The sequence below is a fragment of the Thermobia domestica genome, chromosome 6, assembly GCF_964235325.1.
Source record: "Thermobia domestica chromosome 6, izTheDome1.hap1.1, whole genome shotgun sequence".
Taxonomy (NCBI): Eukaryota; Metazoa; Arthropoda; class Insecta; order Zygentoma; family Lepismatidae; genus Thermobia; species Thermobia domestica.
Genome location: NC_137459.1, coordinates 313,328,056 through 313,344,416, shown reverse-complemented (window position 1 = coordinate 313,344,416; position 16,361 = coordinate 313,328,056). Strand labels below are relative to the sequence as shown.

Sequence of the window (16,361 nt, the reverse complement as noted above, 5' to 3'; positions counted from 1 at the left end):
CATCGAAAGGGGTTTGGCCCAATGAAATCCAAGGACCAAGTTCCCCAATTCACTTAGGAACTTTTGTCGAGACAAAAACTGCCTCAACAGGCGGATGTAAACCACCAGCCTTTGCTGCTCATTTAAGACGACCGCTGTCGCGGAAGCCCAAGAACACACAGTTTCCATTCCCCGGACCCATGGTCACAAGAGGTTACCAACAAGAAAGTCAAGCCTTGCGCGAGACCCCTTGCCAGGCCCCTTGCACATGGCCACAGCATCACTACCGAAGTAGCGAGAGGCCGTGGGGTCATCCGAAAAACTTCCACCGCCAGGATAAAGTTACCGACCCTCAGACAGGTGTGACCCAGAAGAGATCCTGGGTCGCAATGTGCGTTCGAAACGTCGATGTTCGTGTGTCCTGCAGTTCACACTCTTTCGCGCAGCTAGCTGCGTTCTTCATCGACCCACGAGCCAAGTGATCCACCGTTCAGGGTTGTAAAAATTCTACAACAGCATTTCACGTATGCCGTGCAAGAAATTAAAGTTCGGTAAACAAACCGCATCGGGGGCCGCCCTGCCTCCTGTTTGGCCCCGTCAGCTGCGGTCACTCACCACAAAGCTGGGCGTGTTCATTCGAAAGCCTTTCCCTGCATCACAAGGAATAATCTTAGGCTGCCCATGAGTTTGTAGCCAAAAATCATGGCTACCAGTTTTTCATTGAAGGCCATCTTGAGCAGAAAAGGATACTGGCCTACAAAGCAGCGAATTCTAGCTCTAGTCGCCCGACCCGAGCGTATTAAAGGCTTCTTGTGCTACTAACGTGTAAGCCTTGCTCCTCGGAGCCTTTTCAAGACTTCTCCCACAAAGCAGTCACAGCCTACTCGAGTCCTTGGAGGACAAGCTTCCGTTCTACCCCAGCACTCGACATCCGACACAAGCATTTTAAACGCTCCTGCTCCGATGGAATAAGTCTTACTCTCTTGGAGTCTTTTCAAGACTTCTTTTCAAACGGAATAAGCTTACTTGAGCCCTTGGACGTCGGAACTGGTTTATCATGTCATCTGACTGAGCATTTAAGACTCCTGCTCCGATGGAATAAGTCTTACTCTCTTGGAGTCTTTTCAAGACTTCTTTTCCACCGAAATAAGTCTACTCCAATCCTTTGATGACACACGGCCTGTGTCAACAGGTAGCCTACGCTACCCTCGCCGATGACAGTGGCTCCCGTTCTTGCTGCTCGCTTCCCAACTAAAGGGAAGACACGGCTCACCTTTCTCTCCCTCGCCTGTCAAGATCAGTGGCTCCCGTTCAACGGTGTCAATCTAACTGATACGACACACTAATAAGAAACTTTTGACATCAACCACCGCAGTGGTGATGAATTGATAATGATCCTTCCGCAGGTTCACATACGGAAACCTTGTTACGACTTTTACTTCCTCTAAATGATCAAGTTTGGCCATCTTTCCGACACGTCGGTACCACCGCAAGACGGAGGTGCCGGGTATCAGTCCGAAGGCCTCACTAAATCATTCAATCGGTAGTAGCGACGGGCGGTGTGTACAAAGGGCAGGGACGTAATCAACGCAAGCTTATGACTTGCGCTTACTGGGAATTCCTCGTTTATGGGACATAATTGCAAGCCCCAATCCCTAGCACGAAGGAGGTTCAGCGGGTTACCCGGACCTTTCGGTCAGGGAAGACACGTTGATTCCTTCAGTGTGGCGCGCGTGCGGCCCAGAACATCTAAGGGCATCACAGACCTGTTATTGCTCAATCTCGTGCTGCTAGAGGCAGCCTGTCCCTCTAAGAAGACATGAACGTTGGAAGGAAAGATTCCAACGCCTAGTTAGCAGGCTAGAGTCTCGTTCGTTATCGGAATTAACCAGACAAATCGCTCCACCAACTAAGAACGGCCATGCACCACCACCCACTGAATCAAGAAAGAGCTCTCAATCTGTCAATCCTTCCAGTGTCCGGGCCTGGTGAGGTTTCCCGTGTTGAGTCAAATTAAGCCGCAGGCCCCACTCCTGGTGGTGCCCTTCCGTCAATTCCTTTAAGTTTCAGCTTTGCAACCATACTTCCCCCGGAACCCAAAAGCTTTGGTTTCCCGGAAGCCGCCCGCCGAGTCATTGGAGGAACTTCGGCGGATTGCTGGCTGGCATCGTTTATGGTTAGAACTAGGGCGGTATCTGATCGCCTTCGAACCTCTAACTTTCGTTCTTGATTAATGAAAACATTCTTGGCAAATGCTTTCGCATCGGTTAGTCTTGCGACGATCCAAGAATTATATACCTCTATAATCGGAAACACACTTAATTGTTTGCATACTTCCACAAAACATACAAACACCAAATTTTGCATACTTGTTCGTCATGGGATGTGAGTAATGGGAAAATTCCGATATCACGAAAAAGGCGACATTTTCCATGTAAATGAAGTGTCGAAATTTTTCGTCGTTTCGAAATGCTGGTTTTTAGAGTAGTTCCGCACACCATAGAAACGTCATATTTTGTCAGGGAGTGAAGCTGGGAACATAGTTTATGATAGAAAAAAGAGCATTAAAATTCGTTTTCGTTTCGCGGCGCAAATCGAAAAAAATGTGAAATTTGTAATGGCTGTATGTAGGACGTTGAAATTTCGAGGTGATGTTTATTCTGATGCGTAGTTTGCGAATCCGACCTTAAACTTGAAAAAAATAGTCATGTTCGGTGTAAGAAAGTGCTAGGAATGTTATAAGGGGGCGTCTAATTCTACACAACTTGTAGTAATGGTGGAATCACGAAATTGCGTTCAAGTGTGTAGATTACAGCCAATGTGAGGGGAAAATTCCGACATGTTGGAAAAGTCGTCATCTTCGATTCAAACTGGCGGCTCAAAAATTTGTAACCATGAGAATTGTAAGTTGTGCTCTTGGTAGGTAAGCCAGGTTTCGCTATGTTATTAAGGACGTAGTTCAGTTTAAGTGAAGAAACAAATCATTGGAGAAGTCGCCATCTTGAATTCAAAATTGCCATATTTTTGAATTGCCTTCATTTGGCCTCTTATGTGGTATATTGAGTAGAATAGAACAAACAGAATTCAACGTAGTAAGTTAGCTCCGCGGTAAAGTGTCTGCTTTCTGAGTAGCAGGTCTGGGTTCGAATCCCCGCAGACCATATTTTATCTTGCATTTTTTTCTTATCACGTTGCTTCATTTTACCAAATAGTTTCTGTTGGCATTGCGTGAACAAAATATTTTCGTTATTACAGACAGACGGAAAGGATATATTTATACGCTAACTGTTGAGATGGTCTCGAAACTAGGCAGTATGTTCGTGTAAAGTTTCGAGACGATACTGAAGTATTTAAAATCAAACACATGTAGCTTTGGAAATGGAGCATCACCAGTGTCTCTATCGGAAGCAATGTTCGGGGGGGGGGGAGTATTACCCCGGGGGCACTGCTGATAACATTCTATTTGTTATTGTATTATAAACGTATTATTTTGATCTCGCCAGGGGCGCTCTGAGGAGGCAGTGTCCCCCAAAAAGAGTCTGAAAGAAACATTGGACATCATTTTCACGATATAGTGTCCATGCAAGACAACAATACATTTTGTTTCGCGACAACAGTGTCTGCTTCAAACCGGTAACGATTGCAAAATATCTCTCTCCCCTTTTATGTTCCTCGTTAAGATACATGCGTATACCAAATTTGAAGTGAATACCACAAATGGAAAGTATAAAATATTAATTTTAAGGAAATACACACACATACAGGGACGTACGCAGGGGGTGGGTCCTGGGGGTCCGGACCACCACCGAAATTCCAACTTTTGAGTAAATTTAGCCTAATTTTGGGGACAAGTTTAGGAATTTCAATATAAAATACACTGATATTGAGTTTGGCCCTTCCCGAAATAAATTCCTGCGTACGCAACTGCGCACACACGCTCATACACGCACACACACACACACACAAATGGGCACCTTTGAAAATTGTCTCGTGGGCAGCGTACATAATTTTTATGTATAAGATACGTGGAAAAGTGCCCCTTTCGATTTAATAGTTTTAGTTGCGGGTCCGGTTGGAATGAAATGCCGTATATAATAAAGTCAAGCTTATTTTCAATCACCTATGCTATAAAAATAAACTTTCAAAGAAAGAAAAAGTGAGAGAAAAACTTGTTGGGGATCGAACCCAGGTCTTTTGCACAGTAGGCTCACGTCGTTCCCCTACACTACTCAATTCCTTAGTTTTTGGATTTTCTACTTACTGCTCACATAGTACTGGTACGTAGCGGGCCCGCGTCCGTGGAATTATATACCTCTATAATCGGAAACACACTTAATTGTTTGCATACTTCCACAAAACATACAAACACCAAATTTTGCATACTTGTTCGTCATGGGATGTGAGTAATGGGAAAATTCCGATATCACGAAAAAGGCGACATTTTCCATGTAAATGAAGTGTCGAAATTTTTCGTCGTTTCGAAATGCTGGTTTTTAGAGTAGTTCCGCACACCATAGAAACGTCATATTTTGTCAGGCAGTGAAGCTGGGAACATAGTTTATGATAGAAGAAAGAGCATTAAAATTCGTTTTCGTTTCGCGGCGCAAATCGAAAAAATGTGAAATTTGTAATGGCTGTATGTAGGACGTTGAAATTTCGAGGTGATGTTTATTCTGATGCGTAGTTTGCGAATCCGACGTTAAACTTGAAAAAAATAGTCATGTTCGGTGTAAGAAAGTGCTAGGAATGTTATAAGGGGGCGTCTAATTCTACACAACTTGTAGTAATGGTGGAATCACGAAATTGCGTTCAAGTGTGTAGATTACAGCCAATGTGAGGGGAAAATTCCGACATGTTGGAAAAGTCGTCATCTTCGATTCAAAATGGCGGCTCAAAAATTTGTAACCATGAGAATTGTAAGTTGTGCTCTTGGTAGGTAAGCCAGGTTTCGCTATGTTATTAAGGACGTAGTTCAGTTTAAGTGAAGAAACAAATCATTGGAGAAGTCGCCATCTTGAATGCAAAATTGCCATATTTTTGAATTGCCTTCATTTGGACTCTTATGTGGTATATTGAGGAGAATAAAACAAACAAAACTCAACGTAGTAAGTTAGCTCCGCGGTAAAGTGTCTGCTTTCTGAGTAGCAGGTCTGGGTTCGATTCCCCGCCGAACCTTCTTTCTTCTTACGTTTTTTTTCTTATCACGTTGCTTCGTTTTATCAAAATAGTTTCTGTTGGCATTGCGTGAACAAAATATTTTCGTTATTACAGACACAGACGAAAAGAATATATTTATACACTAACTGTTGATATCGCCTCGAAACTAGGCAGTATGTTCGTGTGAAGCTTCGAGACGATACTCAACTATTTAGAAAGAAACATATGTAGCTTTAGAGATGGGGCAACACCAGTGTTTCTTTCAGAAACAATGTTCCTGAGGATCACAGTTAGTATTCCCAGGGGCACTGCTCATAGTATTCTATTTATTATTCTATTATACACGTATTATTTGGTCTCCTGCGTGGGCACTCTAAGAGCCCCAAGGAGGCAGTGTACCCCCCAAAAACATTTTGGAAAAAACATTGAGCATCATTTCCACGATATAGTATACAGACGAGATAAAAATACATTTTGTCTCGCGAGGATAGTGTGTGCTTCGAACCGGAAATAATTGCAAACAATCTCCCTTTTTATACTGGTCGTTTAGATAGATGCGTATACCAAGTTTGAAGTCTATACCACAACTGAAAAAGTATAAGATTATAACTTTTAAGGAAATACACAGACACACACACACACACACAGACACACACACACACACACACACACATATATATATATATATATATATATATATATATATATGTACGCACCTTTTGACAATTTTCTCGTTGGCAGCGTATATAGTTATAATATACGGGATACGTGGAAAAGTGCCTCTTTTGGTTCAGTAGTTTGTTTACAGGACCGGTTGGAGTGAAATGCGTTTTATAATAGACTCAACCTTATAGGCAAACAATATATGCTATGAAAATAAACTTTCAAAGAAAGAAAAAGTGAGAAAAAGATTGTTAGGAATCGAACCCAGGTCTCCTGTCCAGTATGCTCACGTCAATCCCCTACACTACCGATTTCCTTAGATTTTCGACTTCGTTCTTACTGCTCACATGATAATGGTACGTTGCGGCCGGCATCTGTGCGGAATTATATACCTCTATAATCGGAAACACACTTAATTGTTTGCATACTTCCACAAAACATACAAACACCAAATTTTGCATACTTGTTCGTCATGGGATGTGAGTAATGGGAAAATTCCGATATCACGAAAAAGGCGACATTTTCCATGTAAATGAAGTGTCGAAATTTTTCGTCGTTTCGAAATGCTGGTTTTTAGAGTAGTTCCGCACACCATAGAAACGTCATATTTTGTCAGGGAGTGAAGCTGGGAACATAGTTTATGATAGAAAAAAGAGCATTAAAATTCGTTTTCGTTTCGCGGCGCAAATCGAAAAAATGTGAAATATGTAATGGCTGTATGTAGGACGTTGAAATTTCGAGGTGATGTTTATTCTGATGCGTAGTTTGCGAATCCGACCTTAAACTTGAAAAAAAATAGTCATGTTCGGTGTAAGAAAGTGCTAGGAATGTTATAAGGGGGCGTCTAATTCTACACAACTTGTAGTAATGGTGGAATCACGAAATTGCGTTCAAGTGTGTAGATTACAGCCAATGTGAGGGGAAAATTCCGACATGTTGGAAAAGTCGTCATCTTCGATTCAAAATGGCGGCTCAAAAATTTGTAACCATGAGAATTGTAAGTTGTGCTCTTGGTAGGTAAGCCAGGTTTCGCTATGTTATTAAGGACGTAGTTCAGTTTAAGTGAAGAAACAAATCATTGGAGAAGTCGCCATCTTGAATGCAAAATTGCCATATTTTTGAATTGCCTTCATTTGGACTCTTATGTGGTATATTGAGGAGAATAAAACAAACAAAACTCAACGTAGTAAGTTAGCTCCGCGGTAAAGTGTCTGCTTTCTGAGTAGCAGGTCTGGGTTCGATTCCCCGCCGAACCTTCTTTCTTCTTACGTTTTTTTTCTTATCACGTTGCTTCGTTTTATCAAAATAGTTTCTGTTGGCATTGCGTGAACAAAATATTTTCGTTATTACAGACACAGACGAAAAGAATATATTTATACACTAACTGTTGATATCGCCTCGAAACTAGGCAGTATGTTCGTGTGAAGCTTCGAGACGATACTCAACTATTTAGAAAGAAACATATGTAGCTTTAGAGATGGGGCAACACCAGTGTTTCTTTCAGAAACAATGTTCCTGAGGATCACAGTTAGTATTCCCAGGGGCACTGCTCATAGTATTCTATTTATTATTCTATTATACACGTATTATTTGGTCTCCTGCGTGGGCACTCTAAGAGCCCCAAGGAGGCAGTGTACCCCCCAAAAACATTTTGGAAAAAACATTGAGCATCATTTCCACGATATAGTATACAGACGAGATAAAAATACATTTTGTCTCGCGAGGATAGTGTGTGCTTCGAACCGGAAATAATTGCAAACAATCTCCCTTTTTATACTGGTCGTTTAGATAGATGCGTATACCAAGTTTGAAGTCTATACCACAACTGAAAAAGTATAAGATTATAACTTTTAAGGAAATACACAGACACACACACACACACACAGACACACACACACACACACACACACACACACATATATATATATATATATATATATATATATATATATGTACGCACCTTTTGACAATTTTCTCGTTGGCAGCGTATATAGTTATAATATACGGGATACGTGGAAAAGTGCCTCTTTTGGTTCAGTAGTTTGTTTACAGGACCGGTTGGAGTGAAATGCGTTTTATAATAGACTCAACCTTATAGGCAAACAATATATGCTATGAAAATAAACTTTCAAAGAAAGAAAAAGTGAGAAAAAGATTGTTAGGAATCGAACCCAGGTCTCCTGTCCAGTATGCTCACGTCAATCCCCTACACTACCGATTTCCTTAGATTTTCGACTTCGTTCTTACTGCTCACATGATACTGGTACGTTGCGGCCGGCATCTGTGCGGAATTATATACCTCTATAATCGGAAACACACTTAATTGTTTGCATACTTCCACAAAACATACAAACACCAAATTTTGCATACTTGTTCGTCATGGGATGTGAGTAATGGGAAAATTCCGATATCACGAAAAAGGCGACATTTTCCATGTAAATGAAGTGTCGAAATTTTTCGTCGTTTCGAAATGCTGGTTTTTAGAGTAGTTCCGCACACCATAGAAACGTCATATTTTGTCAGGGAGTGAAGCTGGGAACATAGTTTATGATAGAAAAAAGAGCATTAAAATTCGTTTTCGTTTCGCGGCGCAAATCGAAAAAATGTGAAATATGTAATGGCTGTATGTAGGACGTTGAAATTTCGAGGTGATGTTTATTCTGATGCGTAGTTTGCGAATCCGACCTTAAACTTGAAAAAAAATAGTCATGTTCGGTGTAAGAAAGTGCTAGGAATGTTATAAGGGGGCGTCTAATTCTACACAACTTGTAGTAATGGTGGAATCACGAAATTGCGTTCAAGTGTGTAGATTACAGCCAATGTGAGGGGAAAATTCCGACATGTTGGAAAAGTCGTCATCTTCGATTCAAAATGGCGGCTCAAAAATTTGTAACCATGAGAATTGTAAGTTGTGCTCTTGGTAGGTAAGCCAGGTTTCGCTATGTTATTAAGGACGTAGTTCAGTTTAAGTGAAGAAACAAATCATTGGAGAAGTCGCCATCTTGAATTCAAAATTGCCATATTTTTGAATTGCCTTCATTTGGCCTCTTATGTGGTATATTGAGTAGAATAGAACAAACAGAATTCAACGTAGTAAGTTAGCTCCGCGGTAAAGTGTCTGCTTTCTGAGTAGCAGGTCTGGGTTCGAATCCCCGCAGACCATATTTTATCTTGCATTTTTTTCTTATCACGTTGCTTCATTTTACCAAATAGTTTCTGTTGGCATTGCGTGAACAAAATATTTTCGTTATTACAGACAGACGGAAAGGATATATTTATACGCTAACTGTTGAGATGGTCTCGAAACTAGGCAGTATGTTCGTGTAAAGTTTCGAGACGATACTGAAGTATTTAAAATCAAACATATGTAGCTTTGGAAATGGAGCATCACCAGTGTCTCTATCGGAAGCAATGTTCGGGGGGGGAGTATTACCCCGGGGGCACTGCTGATAACATTCTATTTGTTATTGTATTATAAACGTATTATTTTGATCTCGCCAGGGGCGCTCTGAGGAGGCAGTGTCCCCCAAAAAGAGTCTGAAAGAAACATTGGACATCATTTTCACGATATAGTGTCCATGCAAGACAACAATACATTTTGTTTCGCGACAACAGTGTCTGCTTCAAACCGGAAACGATTGCAAAATATCTCTCTCCCCTTTTATGTTCCTCGTTAAGATACATGCGTATACCAAATTTGAAGTGAATACCACAAATGGAAAGTATAAAATATTAATTTTAAGGAAATACACACACATAAAGGGACGTACGCAGGGGGTGGGTCCTGGGGGTCCGGACCACCACCGAAATTCCAACTTTTGAGTAAATTTAGCCTAATTTTGGGGACAAGTTTAGGAATTTCAATATAAAATACACTGATATTGAGTTTGGCCCTTCCCGAAATAAATTCCTGCGTACGCAACTGCGCACACACGCTCATACACGCGCACACACACACACACACACAAATGGGCACCTTTGAAAATTGTCTCGTCGGCAGCGTACATAATTTTTATATATAAGATACGTGGAAAAGTGCCCCTTTCGATTTAATAGTTTTAGTTGCGGGTCCGGTTGGAATGAAATGCCGTATATAATAAAGTCAAGCTTATTTTCAATCACCTATGCTATAAAAATAAACTTTCAAAGAAAGAAAAAGTGAGAGAAAAACTTGTTGGGGATCGAACCCAGGTCTTTTGCACAGTAGGCTCACGTCGTTCCCCTACACTACTCAATTCCTTAGTTTTTGGATTTTCTACTTACTGCTCACATAGTACTGGTACGTAGCGGGCCCGCGTCCGTGGAATTACACCTCTAAAATCGGAACGGTAATCGTGTTATATATGTGTTTTTTTAGGATGATTAAGGAAATTATCTCTTGTTATTTGATTGTAATAAGAAATTTGAAAGACACGATTGTAGTACATTGTTTTACTACAGTGTAGAAAGTGGTGTTGTTTAAGTTGCTATAAACATTTTTTTTAAAAGCCTCCAATAATATTCACATTTTAAATTACGTAGTAAATAAACGTCTTCATTGAAAATATAAGAGTAAAGATACAGGAAGACTGTATGTAATTGTCCAGTGTAAATAATCATTTGAACAAGTCCTGCTGCCCAATAATTACTTTTGTACCAAAGGACAGCATTGTAATACAGTGTACTACGTTACTGTGCAAAAACTGGTGTTCAATCAAATGTTATGAACTAATGTTTAAAAAGCCTTAACAAAATTCATATTTGTAAATTACGAACAAATTTAGTCTTCATAAAAATACAAGACGAGAGATACAGGTAGACTGCAAGAAATTGTCCAGTAAATATGAAATATTTCAAAAAGTCTTGCTGCATGTAATATGTACTACTATGCCGAAGGGTTCTTTTATAAGGGACTTTTCTATATTACAGTGCAAAATGGTGTTTTCTCAAATGATACCAACAAATGTTTAAAAAGCCTCCAACAATAATCATATTTGTAAATCACCTACAAATTGTAGTCTTCATTGAAAATACATGAATAAATATACAGGGAGACTGCAAGAATTTGTGCAGTATATATGAAACTTTTCAAGAAATCTTGCTGAGGTAATATGTACAACTATGCCCAAGGTTTCCATTATAATCCACTATACTACATTATAGTACAAAAGTAGTGTTCACTCAAATGCTATGTAAAAAATTTAAACAATCTCCAACAATATTCATATTTGTAAATTATCTAGTAAATTGTAGTCTTCATTGTAAATACAAGAATAAATGTGCAGGAAGACTGAAATATTTTCCCACCCTTATATCACAGATATGAATTACTTTTCCTGCAGGTAATATGTACAATTAACTACAAGGACACTATTATATTACATTGTACTAAATTACACTGCAAAACATAATATTAAAAAATGCTACGAATAAATATTTGAAAGGTTGCAAAAATCACATTTGTAAATAGTGAGTGTTTTCGCAAAATGCAAGGTTTAATAGGTAGGCTATTGGAAGACAGTGTCCGCTGTTTATGTTTGAGAAAATAAATTCCGTTATTGTCTCTAACATGTATAGGTGTGCGCAAAGTGCACATAATAAGCCATGCACATGATTGCCAGAGTAGAAGTAGTAATAGAGTTCTTTCTAATAAATTGTGTGTTTGCTTTTCAAAGTTACATGGAAAGAATAATACCGGTTGAATTGAAGTATGTGTTGGTAACAGGTGTCTGCTGTAAAGGGAAGTGAATTCCTGAAGGAATAGATTTCTAGAACATGACACCTCATGGCAAAGGCCTGACCGGGGGCCTGGGGGCGGAGCCCCCAGCGAGCTTTAGCGAGTTTCACCTCTAACGTCGCAATACTAATGCCCCCGTCTGTCCCTATTAATCATTACCTCGAGTTCCGAAAACCAACAAAATAGAACCGAGGTCCTATTCCATTATTCCATGCACCGAACATTCAGGCGACACGGCCTGCTTTGAGCACTCTAATTTGTTCAAAGTAAACGTGCCGGCCAATCAAGACACTCAATGAAGAGCACCGAGAAAGGAAAAACCGGCAGGACGTCCGGAACGATCAGTTAAACGCCGGGCGGCGAACCGATCGTCCGAGACCCAGATCCAACTACGAGCTTTTTAACCGCAACAACTTTAATATACGCTATCGGAGCTGGAATTACCGCGGCGGCTGGCACCAGACTTGCCCTCCGATAGATTCTCATTAAAGGATATAAAGTGTATTCATTCCGATTACGGGGCCTCGGATGAGTCCCGTATCGTTATTTTTCGTCACTACCTCCCCGTGCCGGGAGTGGGTAATTTGCGCGCCTGCTGCCTTCCTTGGATGTGGTAGCCGTTTCTCAGGCTCCCTCTCCGGAATCGAACCCTGATTCCCCGTTACCCGTAACAACCATGGTAGGCGCAGAACCTACCATCGACAGTTGATAAGGCAGACATTTGAAAGATGCGTCGCCGGTACAGAGACCGTGCGATCAGCCCAAAGTTATTCAGAGTCACCAAGATTTCGGACGGACGAACCGACCGATTGGTTTTAATCTAATAAAAGCATCCCTTCCATTGCTGGGCGGGATTCTAGTTGCATGTATTAGCTCTAGAATTACCACAGTTATCCAAGTAGGATAGGTACGATCTAAGGAACCATAACTGATTTAATGAGCCATTCGCGGTTTCACCTTGTTTTGGCTTGCACTGAGACATGCATGGCTTAATCTTTGAGACAAGCATATGACTACTGGCAGGATCAACCAGGGAATTGACCGACTAAAAAGCCGGAAAGTGTTGGACACAACCAACACAGCGTTCTAACAAAGGATAGGAAAGCTACACCCGACCAAGCATTTTAGACTTCTGTTCCGCTGGAATAAGCCTACTCTTGCGGTGACTAGCTCCCGTTAATACTGGCCGTGTGACAGCCGCCAAGAGCATATTAGACTCCCAATCCAATGGAACAAGCCTACTTGTATCCTTGGGTTACAACAGCTTCCTTCCACACTTTGCCGGTACATCCGACAGAGCAATTTTAAAGACTCCTCTTCCGCCAGAATAAGCCTACCTTTGTGGGGCCTGGCTCCCGTTAGAACTGGCCGTAAGGGTACCCACAAAAGCACATTTAGACTCCTCCTCCAGCGAAATAAGTCTACTCATGTCCTACGGATGACTGTGGCTTCCGTTTACATATAGCCGTTCACCCGACACAGCAAATTTTAAAGACTCCTTTTTCCACCGGAATAAGCCTACTTTTGTGGGGCCTGGCTCCCGTTAGAACTGGCCGTAAGGGTACCCACAAAAGCACATTTAGACTCCTGCTCCAGTGAAATATAAGTCTACTAGTGTCCTTGGATGACAGTGGCTTCCGTTCGACAAGTGATACACGCTCAAACTGGCGATGAGTCTATACCGTCCTTAACTTAAGGAAAATCGGTACTTAAATGCCACATGGAGAATAAAAAGTCACTTACAAAAAACAATGCTCCGCATAAGCCTTTGTAAGCTAGAAAGGACATGCTATCTGGCCTCATTCTCAAGAAGGACAAGTAAGCTCCCGTCAACTGGCCCAAACTCTAAAGCGAGGACAGCCCGTTCAAAGTCAATCGGCATCCCTCCTTAAGAGTACAAAACGGCTCACTTCTTAACCACACTGGCTCTTGCTCCTTCAAGTGAACTCTGGCTCCCTTCACTCTGGCATTATCTTTACACATAAATCGGACTCCTCCGATTTAACCGGTGAACCTAACCCGGGAACTAAGGAAACTGGGAATAAAGACTCAGAGGCCCAATTACCTTGTTCGCCAGCCAGCCTTGCGCCGGCCCAGGCTAGAGACTTTCTCCAACAATCCCTGTTGAGCCCGAAGGATCCTAAGACCACTCGTGTGTACAAAACTCAGAGGCCCAATTACCTTGTTCGCCAGCCAGCCTTGCGCCGGCCCAGGCTAGAGAATTGCATGGACACGAGAAACTCTCAGGACTCTTCTTTGTGGCTCCTCCCGGAATTAAGGAAACTCCGAAATGCAAAACTCAGAGGCCCAATTACCTTGTTCGCCAGCCAGCCTTGCGCCGGCCCAGGCTAGAGAATTGCACGGATTATTCCTGTTCACCCTAAACGCATCTGAGACACCTCGTGTGTATGAAACCCAGAGGCCCAATTACCTTGTTCGCCAGCCAGCCTTGCGCCGGCCCAGGCTAGGGAATCACATTGACACGAGAAAGATCTCGTCAGCGGTTTGTAGCGTGCAGAAACTGCTCCCGTTTGAACTGACAATCCCGACAGAGCAATATTAAAGACTTCTGGTCCATTGAAATAAAGCCTACTTTTGCGAGCCTTGCTCCCGTTAGGACTGGCCGTATGGCTGTGCACAAAAGCATATTAGACTCCTGCCTCAATGGAATTAGTCTACTCCTGTCCTTAAACGGATGACAGTTCTTCAAGCATAGCATGCTACCTTCCGCAACTTACAGGCGCGGAAATGCTGTGGAAACGAGGAGACAAGTCCTCACAAAGGTTTCATGGCCGGTCACCCGACACAGCAAATTTTAAAGACTCCTTCTCATCCGGAGTAAGCCTACTCTCGTGGGGCCTGGCTCCCGTTAGAACTGGCCGTAAGGTTGCCCACAAAAGCACGTTTAGACTTCTGCTCCAGTGAAATAAGTCTACTTGTGTCCTACGGATGACTGTGGCTTCCGTTCAAATATAGCCGTTCACCCGACACAGCAAATTTTAAAGACTTCTTCTCCACCGGAATAAGCCTACTCTTGTGGGGCCTGGCTCCCGTTAGAACTGGCCGTAAGGTTGCCCACAAAAGCACATTTAGACTCCTGCTCCAGTGAAATAAGTCTACTCGTGTCCTACGGATGACTGTGGCTTCCGTTCAAATATAGCCGTTCACCCGACACAGCAAATTTTAAAGACTCCTTCTCCACCGGAATAAGCCTACTCTTGTGGGGCCTGGCTCCCGTTAGAACTGGCCGTAAGGTTGCCCACAAAAGCACATTTAGACTCCTGCTCCAGTGAAATAAGTCTACTCGTGTCCTACGGATGACTGTGGCTTCCGTTCAAATATAGCCGTTCACCCGACACAGCAAATTTTAAAGACTCCTTCTCCACCGGAATAAGCCTACTCTTGTGGGGCCTGGCTCCCGTTAGAACTGGCCGTAAGGTTGCCCACAAAAGCACATTTAGACTCCTGCTCCAGTGAAATAAGTCTACTCGTGTCCTACGGATGACTGTGGCTTCCGTTCAAATATAGCCGTTCACCCGACACAGCAAATTTTAAAGACTCCTTCTCCACCGGAATAAGCCTACTCTTGTGGGGCCTGGCTCCCGTTAGAACTGGCCGTAAGGTTGCCCACAAAAGCACATTTAGACTCCTGCTCCAGTGAAATAAGTCTACTCGTGTCCTACGTATGACTGTGGCTTCCGTTCACCCGACAGAGCAAATATTAAAAGACTTCTCATCCACCAGAATAAGCCTACTCTCGTGGGGCCTCGCACACGTTAGAACTGGCCGTATGGCTACCCACAAAAGCACATTTAGGCTCCTGCTCCAGTGATATAAGTCTTACTCGTGTCCTCTGGGTGTGACAGTAGCTTCCGTTCAAGTATTCTTCGCATTCAGCAACCGCACAAAGCGGCATCGGCCAGAAGTCAATTGCCCGAAGGCGTGATCGACAGGCTAGGCCTCGGGTTAAGAAGGATTGTCTCCTTCCCGTAAACGACAGGTACTTCCGTATGAGAGCCTACCTCACACATTCCCCATCGCCACGTGCCCTCTTAGAAACAGCCGTCCGACCAAGGTTTCTGACATTCTTTGTCAAAATACGAGGAAGTCTTTGGACAACATTAGGCGTGCTGGCAAACCCGCACTGCATGCCCTTTCATAGGTCCGCCCATGGACGCACATTTCTATGAAGCATTCCTCCCAGGCAGCAACAGGGTTTGCAACCTCCTCTACACCTTGACCGGCTAGGACGCCCGTGAATAGCATCCCAGGGTTCTTGCCTGCGGCTGATAAAATTCCTTTTGAGCCTACACTACCATCCGCCGATATTAGTCCGCCTTCAAAATTAACCAACATCAACAGCGATAGTGCGTTTAGACTCCCATAAAGAAACCAACCAGCCTGTGGCTTCCCTTCCCAATTTAGCCATTTCCGCCTCCTGCGAAGACTAGCTTTCTGTCTGTGGCCAGAAGTCAAGATTTCTCGACAGACTAGGCCGCGGAGAGAAAAAAGTAAGCCTCATTTAGAAAGCAATACCATTAGCGGTCTCTCCAACCTCCGTGAACAATTTAAAGGGAATGTTTATATAGGAGGCTTGTTCACTACCCTACCTCCTATAGTGTAGAGATTCCTCTCGATACTACACCTGTCTTGAAATTGCCGGCGTTGCGCAGCCTCGTTTTGACCATGACGGCGAATGCAGCCACGGTTGCCGTATACATCCCACGCAAGGGTGGGAAAACGTGATTTGACATCCAGTATATATATAAACCGTTACAGAATACGACACTCAAAACTTAACAACTTTTACACTCTCCTAACTTCTGGGAACAAATTGAAAGTATAA

At 42.6% G+C, this 16,361-nt stretch overlaps 1 non-coding gene and 2 pseudogenes across 1 annotated transcript; all 3 read right to left on the bottom strand.

The window, feature by feature from the left end:
- Positions 1-325: 325 nt before the first annotated feature.
- Positions 326-477, bottom strand: LOC145688645 (5.8S ribosomal RNA). Its single transcript, XR_014131960.1, has one exon. It is a non-coding gene; the product is annotated as a 5.8S ribosomal RNA (ribosomal RNA).
- An 891-nt stretch (positions 478-1,368) lies between these two features.
- LOC145688599 (small subunit ribosomal RNA) lies at positions 1,369-2,616 on the bottom strand (annotated as a pseudogene).
- Positions 2,617-11,534: 8,918 nt separating this feature from the next.
- LOC145688609 (small subunit ribosomal RNA) lies at positions 11,535-12,548 on the bottom strand (annotated as a pseudogene).
- Between the last annotated feature and the right edge of the window lie 3,813 nt (positions 12,549-16,361).